The following is a 12,835-nucleotide window of genomic DNA, read 5'->3' on the forward strand; positions in this document are numbered from 1 at the left end:
TAGCAAGTTTGTAGACGTTAAGTTCTCTCTCTCCTCTTCTCTCTGTCAAGAGCAGAGAGATTGAAGGGAATGATCAATGCATAGTTTCTGTCAGGAGAGAAGAAGCTCTTGAGGATGGTTGCATCTTTGAAGTAGCTGGCTACAGGACCAGGCTGGTGAGTCTGTCTTCTTTGGAATTAGAGAGATGTATGAGGAATGGAAAGAGCATGCCCTTTGGGATCAGAGCTCAAATTTCAGCTCTTCAGTTTACAAGCTGTGCATTGCTGGGGGTGGTTGCAAGAAGTCTCTGACTTTCAGCTTTCTCATTGTCAAGTGGAGATGATGACACCTGTATTATAATGTAAGTGACGTCCGTCCCACAGTGTGAGAGTTCAGTGTGTTCTAGGTCTTTTCTGTCTAATATGGTACCACTAGCCGCATACTGCTGTTAAGCACATACAATGTGGCCAGTATCACAAATTGAAATGATGCTGTTTTGAATATATTGGGTTAAATTAAACCTATTACTAACACTAATTTCTCCTCTTTCCTTTTATATTTTTAATGTGGCTACCAGAAAGTTAAAAATTACATATGTGGCTCTCATATGTTTGTTAAATAGTGCTGTCCTAGGTATTCTTCTTATCTGAAAAGGGCTGATGACCCAGGTGAACTGTTAAGATGAAAACAGTGGTCAGAACTCTCAACTAACTAGGGGATAAGCTGAGAGAATGTTCTAGAATAACCAAATGTGTAAAAGGGACTGCAGAGAAAGAAAAGACTGGAGAGAGGAGAGGGGCTAGATGTTTGAACCGATGACTGGAAAAATGCTAACAAGTAATCGCATTGACTTCAGCTGAGGGGAGAGCATGGCTCTGCAGTTTGGGGAGGGCAGTTTGTTTCCGTGTCTTGCTGAATCAGAGTGAACTACAGTATTTGTCATGTTGAAGGATCAGAAGTGTGTTGTGGAGAGGCCTGAGTTGGCTGGATCTGGTTTACCTTGAGAATGGGCACGTTAGCAGTAGGTAAGACCCACTGAAGTGGTGCAGAGGGGTGCAGGCAACACAGGGTACACCATTCCTCCCACAGATCCCCCTTCCCACTCTACAGGGGACTCCACACCTGAAATTCCAGTGGTGAGTCACGTGGAAGATCTCTCTTCCCCAATGCTCCTGCCTCCCGTCCTAGCGGGACAGTTTGTACCCTGCCTGGCAGAGCCTGTATCAGCGTGTGGAAGATGTTGTATGCAGTTTTCTCTTTAAACTGCAGAATAAAACATTTCTTTTTAGGAGCTCTGAAGAACTGGAAAAATTAGATTACAGAAAAATGTAGTGAAAATATCTAATTATGGTTAAATTTAAAAAGCCCAACTGGAAGGCCAGAGGGAGAGTGAAATTGAGGAGAAAGAAAGATGTGCTTTAGACCTAATGCAGTTTGGTTTGTAAGCTCAATTTAAATGTTTACTTCTAAGGCTTCAACATTTTATTGCCATTTTTCCCTCTCGCGGCTTGAGGTTGGTATGGTTCTCCGGAGAGCAGATGGCGGCATCGGCTTATTTTGCTTTCATTGTTGGCCCTGTGGAGTCCACTCAGACACTTCCTCTGAAACCCTCCACTGCCTTACCCTCCTCTTCCCTCTCAGCTGGAGTTGCCCTGTGAATTAGGTCCTTAATTGCACATCCTTCTTTACCTCCGTGGGATCTTTGATGCAGAAGCCTTTACATATGCATTTTTTGGGCTTGAATTTGGTTTTAAACTTGTGTTTGCGTCAACACCCTGTAATCTAAAAGCAGTGCCACAAATAGAATTGAGAGAGAAATTTAAATATAGCCCAGAAGTCTCAGAAGTAATCAAAGTGCTCAGTGATAGAGCAAGTGTTGAGCACCAAGGGAAAAGACAGGAAGCTGGAGCCTAGAGTTATACTAGTTATTTCCATGGTAATTAAACTGTACTTGTTCACTAAAACTAGTAGGCTCCAATTTGCTTGCACTTCACAATTCCACTGACTTTTTCTAGGACCATCTGGGTTAAGCATTGAGACTCTGATGACTTCACCAGCTTCACTCTGTGTAGAAGAAATTAAAATGGTAAGTTAGGATTGGAGCTTCAGCCCTCTTGTAGAAGGTGCCCCAGCACCCCACCAACAGTGTGTGGCATTAATTTTCTATGACTGCTGACAGATGCACACGCTGCCGTACCTGGGCAATGGAAATGTGAGCTTTGGAAGCAGAAAACACCAGGTGGAAATCATGCTGAGGCCACCAGCTGGTTGTGTCATCCTGGAAAACTTCTTAGTCTCTCTACATAGGATGTCCTCAGCTATAAAATGTAGTTAATCATTTACATTCCCAGGTATTTTGAGTACAGCATGAAAATGTCTTTGTGAAGCACAATGCCCATTGCTTGGTGGACAGGGCACCTGGTGAATCCTGGTTGCTTTTCCTTAACTCATTGCTTTCTCTCTCACTGGTCACATTCTAGGCATAGCCATATGGGGTTAGGGATTGGTGTGCACCATTTATCTGCTCTGTGTATGTGTGTGTGCGTCAAATCCAATTTTTTCAGTGAAGGATGAATCTATTATCTTGAACTCATTAATACATTATTCTAACCAAGGGAGCTAATTAGGCCAAATAATCACATGTGTATCAGGTTTGATGTAACCTCATAAGGTAGGCTTGAAAGTAGAGTAGACCCTAGGCCCTGTTTAAGGGCATGCTCCCTGGACTCCAGAATCCAATGTTCCCCTCGTACTTGGAGCCTTGAATGCAGCGGTGGAATAAAAAGAATGTTGGAGTCAATTAATGTCTTAGCTCCTGTCATCAAAAGAAACTGAGGACCTGTGGGTAACAACAATGGCTCTGGAGTGTGACTTCCTGCCAATTACAAGCTGTTGAATTTTTGGTAGGGAACTTATGATTATGTCTCAGTTTTGTCATCTTAAAATGGGATAATAGTAACTATCTCATAGGGTAATTATGAGAATTAAGTCATTTAATGCATGCAGAGTGCTTAGCATAAAACCTGCTGCACAGTATTCTCTCAATAGATAGAAATTATTATTACTATTGCTATTAATGCTATTCTAATTATTATTAAAGTCCTACTCTCAAGACTCCTGGAGCCACCCTGATTCCTGTCCTTTTGTGATCCTGGTTTTCTACCATTCTTCTTGATTCTGTTTGTACTCAATAAGCTTCCAAAGATTCCTTTTCTAATTACATTAGCCACAATCATTTTTCTCCAGTTGCTCTAACAAGATACAGATGTTTGATCAGGGGAGCAAACCCTAATATTAAAATACTTTCCAACTAAGCCTCAAACGTTGTCTTTCATACTTGACTCATGGCTGTCTGTACCAATTTGAGAAAAATCTTCAAATTTCCTTTATTTAAAATTTCTAATGTAAGTCTTCTTGGAGTCAGTTTTACTGTGGTTTTTTTCACTTGTTACTTTAGTTTTCTGTTCCTAGATATGTAGGAAGAAAAGGAGTTTTGGAAGTAGAAAGCAGAGTCATAAAACATTCTATAGGAATTCACCACGAGGATCACCTTCCAATCTGGAAAAATTGATTCTGGCAAACCCACTTCTAGAACATGCCCTCATTATGTACTGTCTCCTGTTCTTATTCAAACTCCTATTTCATAAAATAACTCTCCATCCACTAAGCCAGAGCTTACTTTAAGCTGTGGGTTTAATAAGAATTATTGAGTTTTCTCCCCACTGGCAGATTTCAAGTCATACGTGGGCTCTGTTGTATTTTTGCTTGAATTTATCTCAGAATTTTTAGTATTGCCATTTGCAGTTATAGAAGGAGAAGTGCTGTCAGTTCAGACCTGTTTTAGAGGTTTTTATTGCTTTTGACAACACCAGTATGAAACTGATTCTCTTTCTCCCTTTATTTTTCTTTTTCGTCCTCTTCTCTCATTCTTGGAACTATTAATATTTTGAATTACTTATGTAAGTAAATCAGGAATTCTATCTTTTATTTAGCTAAAAATACATTAGCATCTTAAGTCCATTTGATTTCTTATTGGAAACGTAAATCTACAGGTCTTGCTCAAGCTTTCCAGTGGGCTTGGATGCAGCAACGGAGGAGATTGTCAGCCCCGCGACAGGGCGCCTCCTGCACCTAATTGCTCCACCTGAAGGTGACTGTGTAGGAGGTGTTGCATGTGCGTAAGCCATAATGCTCTTTGGGACTTCAGTGCTGTGTGCATATTCCTGACTTTGTAGAATTGAAACACCACGGTTATACTGGTTTATGAACAAAGTTTCATGTTGTATTCAGTGACAATTATATAGCTTTTCCTGGGAGGTATGACTCAGGTTCAGTTGTTACGCCACATCATCACTCAAAACATCTCTTAAGCATAGAATTGTATTTTTTGAACTATTAATGTATTGCAATTGTGAAAATCGTGGTTGGGTTTCAGTTGCAGAGATACAGTTTGATAAATTACTACAGGAGGGATAAGCAAAACCAGATATTTATGTTTACGTTATGGTAACAGAAATATCACTCAACTTCTTTCTATCTATGCCTCTTGTCTCTCTCTTTTTTTTTCTGTAATGGTAATTGTCATGGCAATTCTTTCTGTATTTACAGGCTTTTTACACTTTCTAGTGAGCCAATTTTTTCCATATGGTACAGCCTTTGCAATCATCATTTTTAATTCTAAGGAGTGAATATCCTTAATTTCTTTAAACATTCCTTTTTTCTTTGTGTTTTCTTTCCAATTTTACATGGTAATATATAATACTGAAATGAGGATATTGTACATATAATTATTATCTATAACATGAGTTATTTTAAAAGGTGGAACTACTTATTCAAAGGTATGAATAGTTATATTTTTCTAGATAAATACTGTCAATGAATCATAATAATTTATAAAGCAGTTTTAAACAGCACTTACTTTTCATCTAGTTGCTAAAACAGGATGCTTTGTCATATAGAGACAAACAAAAGCATATAGAAAGAATGTAAACTCAATCTCTGTGTGGGGATGTAAGTGAAATAAAAAAGGGATGGAAACTTGTAACGTAATTTACATGTTTTATGGAATTCACAATACTTTAAATTAGATAATATCACCATCTTTCATTTTATTATCGCTTTACCTCAACAGTGCGTTCACTTGGTTTTCTTCCTACTTTGTGGCCTATTGAATCAGGATCAAGTCAAGTGGTTCCTGTTCATCTCCTGACTTCTAAATGCTGGAGTACCCTGGGCCTAAGTCCTTAGATTTGTTCTCTCACCAATTATATTTACTTCCTTGGTGACCTCATAGAGCCTCATGGCTTTAAGTACCATCTATAAGTACCATTATGTGCTGTGTAATGATGTTTCAGTCAGTGATGGACTATATATACAACAGTGGTCCCATAAGATTAGTACCATAAAGCCTTGGTGTGTAGTAGGCTATACCATCTAGGTTCTAGGTGTACATCTATGATGTTTACACAACAATGAAATCGCCTAACAACATGATTCTCAGAATATGACCCTGTTGTTAAGCGACACGTGACTGTACTATATACACATGACATTTCAAATTATGTTAGAATTCTGCATCTAACAGTCAACTCAGATCTCCACTTGAATGTGGATTAGGCATCTCAAAATGTTCATGATGGAATTTCAGACCATTTGCCTAAACAACTCCTCTCACAGTCCTTTCCGTCACTTAAAATCCACTCCATTTGCTCATGTCAAGAAGCTTGGAGTCATCATGGTCTCCTTTTTGTCACTCATACCAAACAAGGCCAAGTGCAGCCTATAACCTGTCTGACCTCATCTCCGAACACTGTTTTGCCATTCCTATATGTATCCATGTCTGTTTCTGCCCTGTCTCCTCCCAGGGCTCGTACACAGGTGGCCTTTGCCTGAATGCTTGCTCCCAAGACATCAGCAGGATGCTCCTTCACCAGCTCTGTGAAGAAGAGGGCTTTTGTCTGTTTTGCTCCGTCATGCATCCCCACTACCTAGAAACATGCCTGACAACTAGTACGTGCCAGATAAATCTTTGTTGAAAGGATCATGAGAAAACTATTACAGGTTAGGTAAATTACTCCAGAGTTACAAACCTATCACTTGGTAGATCTGGAATTAACCTAAGTCTGGCTGGCACCATATCCATATGCTTTGTTTCACATGACATAAAATAATTGGAGATGTTCCTCCTTTTCTAGTCTCTGAATTTGTCTTTTACCTGAAGCTTTGTAAACGTGGAAAATCATCTGGGTTTGTGTTTTATTTGTCAGAATATTTACAGATTCAAATTCTTTAATTGTTACATGACTACTCTGGTTTTCTGTTTTTTTTTGAGTCAGTTTTTCAAAGCTATATTGTGTAGAATTTATTTCTTCTAGGTTTTTCTATTTGTTGTCATAAAGTTGTTCATAATGGTTTTGGGGGGTCCCAGAACCATCCACTAGTTCAGTGATCCAGTGGAAGGACTCACATGCCTCAGCATAATGTTATAATCACAATAGGATTTATCACAGCAAAGGATACAGTTCAGGAATAGCAAGAAAAACATACCCATGAGCAAAGGCTAGATGGTCAGGTGCAGGCTTCTAAGTAGATAGCCCCTCCCTGCAAGGATTGCACGGTCATGCTTTGCTTTCCAGCTGCAAGCCACGGAGACAGGTGTGAGATGTCTTCACCCAGGGAAGCCCACTCGGATCTAGGAGTTCAAGGTTCTTTTAAAGCCTTAAAGTAGCTCTTTGATGGGTCATAGTGTTATGACAAGGTAGGTGCACTTGGTGAAGCTTCGCAATTATTTTAAATGATACTGCCAGCCTGAGACATCCTGATCCACTGCCTTGGGCATACAGAATAAAGTCTTAATCCCTGACTGCTTGAACAATCCAGAGATTAAGTTCTAGGACTTTGAGCAAGGCACAGTGCCAAGGCTCCAGGTGTCCCCAGAGAGAAGCAAGAGTTGAGAAAAGCAGATCTGCTGTGTACACTCTTTCCCCACAATAATACCCTCTTATCTTTTCCACCACAGCATTTACAGATTTTTTTTCTAAAATTGCTTATTTTTGTTGAGACCTTTTGCTTAATCATTCGTGATAGAATTTTATGCCTTTCATTTCAAAGAAAAAGTTTTTTCTTTATCAGTCCTCAGTAGTCTATTCTGTAATATTAGATAGTCTATAATATTCAATAAAAATTTATTATAAAAACCTAAATTTTAAAATATAATATCTAACTATATGTTTGATATTATTATGTAATATGTTCTTTATGTTATACATTAAGTATTATAAATATAATATACATAATCTAATCCATTCTATATTATTAATTTTGTCTGTTATTTTCACCCTTTTTTCCTACCAGATTTTTGGAGTTACTTTATTGAGGCCTCATTGATGTCCTGGTGGTTGGTCATACTTTCGGTAAATACTGCACGCGTGCCTGGAAGTGATGCATGTTCTTTAACTGCTGGGTGCAGTGTTCTCATCGTGTCCGTTAGATCAAACTTGTTAGTGTTGTCCAAATCTTCTACAGCTCTCTAGCTTTTTTCATTTGTATGCTTGCTTGATTTGTAAAATACAAAAGCAGCTCTGTTAAATCCTCCCTTTATGGTAATTTGTCCATTTCTCCTTGTAGTTCTGTGATTTTTTGTTGGATATTTTGATCATATATTACTCCATGCGTACAGGTTTACAATGGTTTATATAACCATTCTATGAAGATTTTATCATTATCTTTTGACACTTTATGTGTAGAAATGCATTTTTTCTTAAATTCTCTATTATCTGTTATGAATGTTGCTCCAGTAGTATTCTTTTGATGGTCTTTGCCTGAATATTTCTCATTAATTTTACCTGTAAACATTTTGTATAATTGCATGCCTGTACTTGGCAACTTGGTAAAGCCCCTCCCTAGCTTTATTACATATTTTCTTATCCCTTTATGTGAGACTATCTTTAGGAATTATGCTCAGTACTAAGCATTTTGTAGATTATGGTTCAAATATTTTTAACTTGACTCAGTGCTGCCAAACTGTTTTCTGGAATGTCTTCACCGGTCTGCCTTCTCCCAGCAGTTCATGTCAGCTTACTTTTCTATACCTCCATTCCTGCTGAGACTGGCATTTTCCAGATTTTTAAGTTTCCGGATCTAATTTGTGTATAGTGATATGTTTTCGTTGTAATGAGTATTTCTCTGATTACTCTTCAATCTGAACATCTTTTCATATTTTTATAGACTTTTAGGTTTACTTGTCTGTGAATTATCTTTTTAATATTTACCCTTTTTAAAATTAGAATAATTGTGTTTTTATTATTTGCAAGATTTTATTTCCTATTCGAGAGATTAATCTCTTTCATTTGGGTATTAACAATATCTTCTCCCAGTTTGACATGTTTTTATAAACTTTATTGAATAAAAAGTATTCAATTGGGTACCAAGTTTCAATTGTGCTGGATGAGTAAGGTGTAGAGATCTACAGTACAATATAGGCTATAGTTAACAATAAGGTTAAAATTAGTAAAGAAGGTAAATTTTGTGTTAAGTGTTCTTACCACAAAACAAAAGCAGGAAAAAAAAACAAAAACAAGGGGACACAAGAACTCAGGGAGTGTTGGATGTCTGTTACTCTGATGGTGGCAATGGTATCATGGGCATTTGCACATGTCCAAACTCATCAGACCATACACATTAAATAAGTGCAGTTCTTTGTGTATCAATTGTACTCAATAAAGCTGTTAAAAATGAAGAGAACTCATTAAACTTTACAGTTAAATTCCCCATTCTCTTTGTTATGGTGTGTACCTTTGATGTTTTCCTTGATAAGCCTTCCTCCTTTCTGTGTCAGAAAAGTGTTCTCCTACAATATTTCCTATTAACTTTGAAAATTTCCTTTTGCATTTAAGTATTTAATATAGCCAGAGTTCACTTTTATGGATGACATTAGGTAGGAAACGTTTTTATTTTTCTCCATTCAATGAACCAATTTTCTCAACATTATCTTAAACCACTCATACTTTTTCTGTTTAATTCTGATGGCATTTTATCAAATGTTAAATTTTCATATACAAACCACTCTAGCTCTTCATCTCTACCTGACTCCATTGCCCTACAGACTGTCCTTGAAGGCCTGTATAAATATATGTATTTGATCAAGATGTCGTAATATATCGTAACATTTGACAAGGAGGTCCTTCCACTTTCCTCTTCTTTTGCAAAGTTGACTTAGAGAATCTTCAATAACATGTTATATTTAATTTCAGCCCTTTTCCTTGTACATATTTTATACATATAAAAATTAGCATTATATTTGCACATATTTTAACCAAATTTAGGTCCAACTCTACATTATTTTAAGCCTATTTCTCTCACTGATCATTTCCCTATTTCATTTGGTATTCTTGTACATGACTGCTAATCATTCTCTTGAATTTCATCATAGTTTATATGTTCCATATTTTAAAAACCCATTTCTTGTTGGCAACGATTTAGATCGTTTCCAATTTTTCACTATTTTAAATTATGCTGCAAAGAACAGCATTGCACATGCATCTTTTTAAACATCTGTGATTGATTCCTTAGGACAAATTGCTAGAAATAAAACTCCTTCATCAAAGTGTATGCTGTTTTTTGAGGCTTTCTCCTGGTGCTGCCTAATTGCTTTCCAGGCAATTTGTCCTAAGTTATACTTGATAGAAAGAGTATGGAGTGCCCATTTACTTGTACTCTATAATACTGAGAATAATTATTATTGCAATTGTTCTAAAAGTTTCCACTTATGTAGGACAAATAGTATGAGGAAATAGTGTAATTACTACTCGTAGATGTTGAACATTTTAAGAATATTTATTGGCCATTTGAATTTATGTGTGCTTTTATTTCCTCTGTTCAGCTTTCTTCTCAGATGCTCATATTTTTCTTATTTATTCTGAAGAGGTTTGTTTCTAATGTTTGAGGGATACTAGCATATCCTTACAAGTGTACACACACACCCATATGTGGCTAACGTATTTTCTAGTTTGTAATTTGCCTTTTGTTTTTATAAAATTTCTTACATGTAGGTCCTAAAATTTTGTCTAATTGGGTTTGTAACTTTTTCACTTTTTAATTATTTTGTTTATATTGATACTTAGAAAGCTGTTTTCCTACCTGAGATTTGTTAAATATTGATCACATTTTCTTCCGAGTTTTGCAATGCTCTTTATATTTATATGATTTCAATCCCAGTTTTGTTGCTGTAGTCTCACATACAGATTTTATTCCAGATTTTGTCTATTTTTCCTATTCAGTTGTTACTTTTTACATTTGCATTAAGTTGCATTTACATGTTATCAATACTTAGTCATACAACTCTATACTTAACAGATATTGTTGCTCTGGGACACTCTTCTGTGCCAATGCCTCCCAATCTGGAATGATTTGATTTGACTTATTTCTCATGTAACCAGATCACATCTTTGAGATATTACTCTTTCGGAAAGTTAAAACGTTTGTCCCTACCTACACGGCCACACATAGCAGCACTTAACTGGGAGTAAAATACGTTACTCCCAGTCATTTCCCACCAAACCTGTAGACATCTATGAGCTGTCTTTTGACAGTTGTGTTGTGGAGGAATCTGAGACTCATTTTATTTGTCTGCTTATCTACTGATAACTTTTTTCCGTATCTCAATGCCTATAATTGTTTAAAACTTGGAATTTAAAAGTGCCAGAATATCTATGGAAATATAGAAATATATTTTCCCCCCCATTATTTTAAATTAACAGTTTGTTATCTTTTCCAATCTCCATAGGCTATATTCAACTCAGGGAAGTTATCTTCGATTCACCCATCCATTCATGCATCCATCCACCCATCCATCCATCCGTTAATCCATCTATCCATCCATCATCCATCCATCCATTAATTCAACAATACTTTGTGTCTATTATGTCTAGGTGCTGGAAATGTCATAGGACAGGGTTTCTCAACCTCGGCACTATATATGTTTTTGACTGCATAATTTTTCATTGTGGGGCCTGTCCTGTGCATTGTAGAATGTTTTGTAGCATTTCTAGCCCCCACCAAGTAGGTGCGATCCCCTCAAGTTGTGTCAACCAAAGAAGTTTCCAGATATTGCCTGATATCCCTCTGGGGGCAAAGTTTTGCCTGATTGAGAACCATTACACTAGGCAATGAAACAGATAACATGTCTACCCTGATGGGGTAATTGAGAAGAGACATAAAATAAGCAAACACATTAGTACATTGTGTGTTCTCTATGAGCAGTGCTGTGAAGACAAGTGGAGCAGAGCCAGTGGAATGGAGGGTTCTTGGAAGGCAGGGAGATGTGCAGATGCAGGAGCTGAGAGTTTGAGGGAGGCCAGGAGGAGGAGAGGCAGTGGGTCAGGTGAGGGTCTGGGCATGAGCAATACAGAGTCCCCAGAAGGGGGTGCTTGATGAGCTCCAGGAGTGAAGTGCCACTGCAGCTGGGCTCAGTGAGCAAGGGAGGGAGACAGGTCAGGGAGGAAGGGGGGCCTCTCAGTGGACAGCCAGTGGGCTGGGCCAGGGCTTTTGCTTTTCCTCTAAGTGAGAAAGGAAACCACTGGAAGGCTTTGGATCAGGGGAGTGGCACTCTTATTGTTTTGATTGTTGTTTTTTTCCCTTTTTCTCTACTTCTTGGCTTCCTGTTATATTGAGGATGGATTTTCTGGCTCTGTTTTTCCTGTTTATTTTTATATGTTTATATGCCTACTTTTACCTGTTAAGCTTTTTGTACCCTGATCCTGAGCTTTAGGGTGATTTCTTATACTTGTCTTCTCCTTTCCTAATTCAGCCTCCGAGTGTCCAATCAAGTATTCTTGCCCACACCGCAACTTTAAATTTGGCAACTAGAATTTTTCATTTCCACTGGATCTTTCTTGACCTCAGATGGCTCTGCCTTCATGACTGTCTGTGAGAGTTTCATATACACCACAGCCTTTGAACGATGTAGAAGGTGATGCAGAGTTTGTCACATTTCCTATTTTTTCTCTCAGAGAAAATCTATAGAGAGCTCTGCATCAACTTCTTTACTTGCTCCTTATTTCACAGCTGGTTCATTCAAATGTATTCTTCTGGAGAAGAATGCCTATGCTCTTCAAGCAAGGACTCAGACAGCTTCTGTCCAGATTGTTCATTGATAGGGAAAAGTTTAAATTTACTATAAACTTCGTTTTCTGTTAAGAATCTTCATTTCTGTGAATTTTCTTTGTGTCTTTGGTAGGGTACTATACAGGTAGGTAGGGACATAGTCAATTCCATGTACAGTCATCAGAATGACCTGTGGACCTCCCTGTAGCTTAGGCTGAGCACTCTCAGAATTGTTCCTGGGTCCACATGTGCTCCCAGCACTCCTCACTTTCAGTTCTGGCATCTCCTGAGCAGGGGTATTGGTGGGCTTCTGCCAAGTCTCTGTTTCCTTCCTGGGAAGCTGCTTTCTCTTTTCTTCACTTCTACCCTGCAGCTGAAGGTCTTACATGCAGCAGAAATGTCTTCCATTTCCTGGTGGGGCCTGTCTCACTTCTCTGGTTTCCCGTGTCCACGAGGGTTTTCCCTCTCTTTATATTCTATTATCTCAATGGTTTTCTGAGAGAACAGGAATTAGGCCTTTGCCTACTTTGCTATCTTACCTGGAAGGCTCTTTTTCATAGTCCATCTGTCTTTTTCAGTGGGTGTGACTTTCTATATGGAAACAGTGGAGCACAACCTAGGTATTTGAATGGGAGTCATTTCACACAGTTGAAATGTGAAGGAAGAAATCACTGAGCAGAATGGTTGCTAAGCTGCAAAGCTTGAAAGAAATGTGTGATGACTAAACAGCTCTGGGAGTGTGTTGACTTTTCAG

This window comes from Equus quagga, chromosome 8, assembly GCF_021613505.1.
Source record: "Equus quagga isolate Etosha38 chromosome 8, UCLA_HA_Equagga_1.0, whole genome shotgun sequence".
Classification (NCBI taxonomy): domain Eukaryota; kingdom Metazoa; phylum Chordata; class Mammalia; order Perissodactyla; family Equidae; genus Equus; species Equus quagga.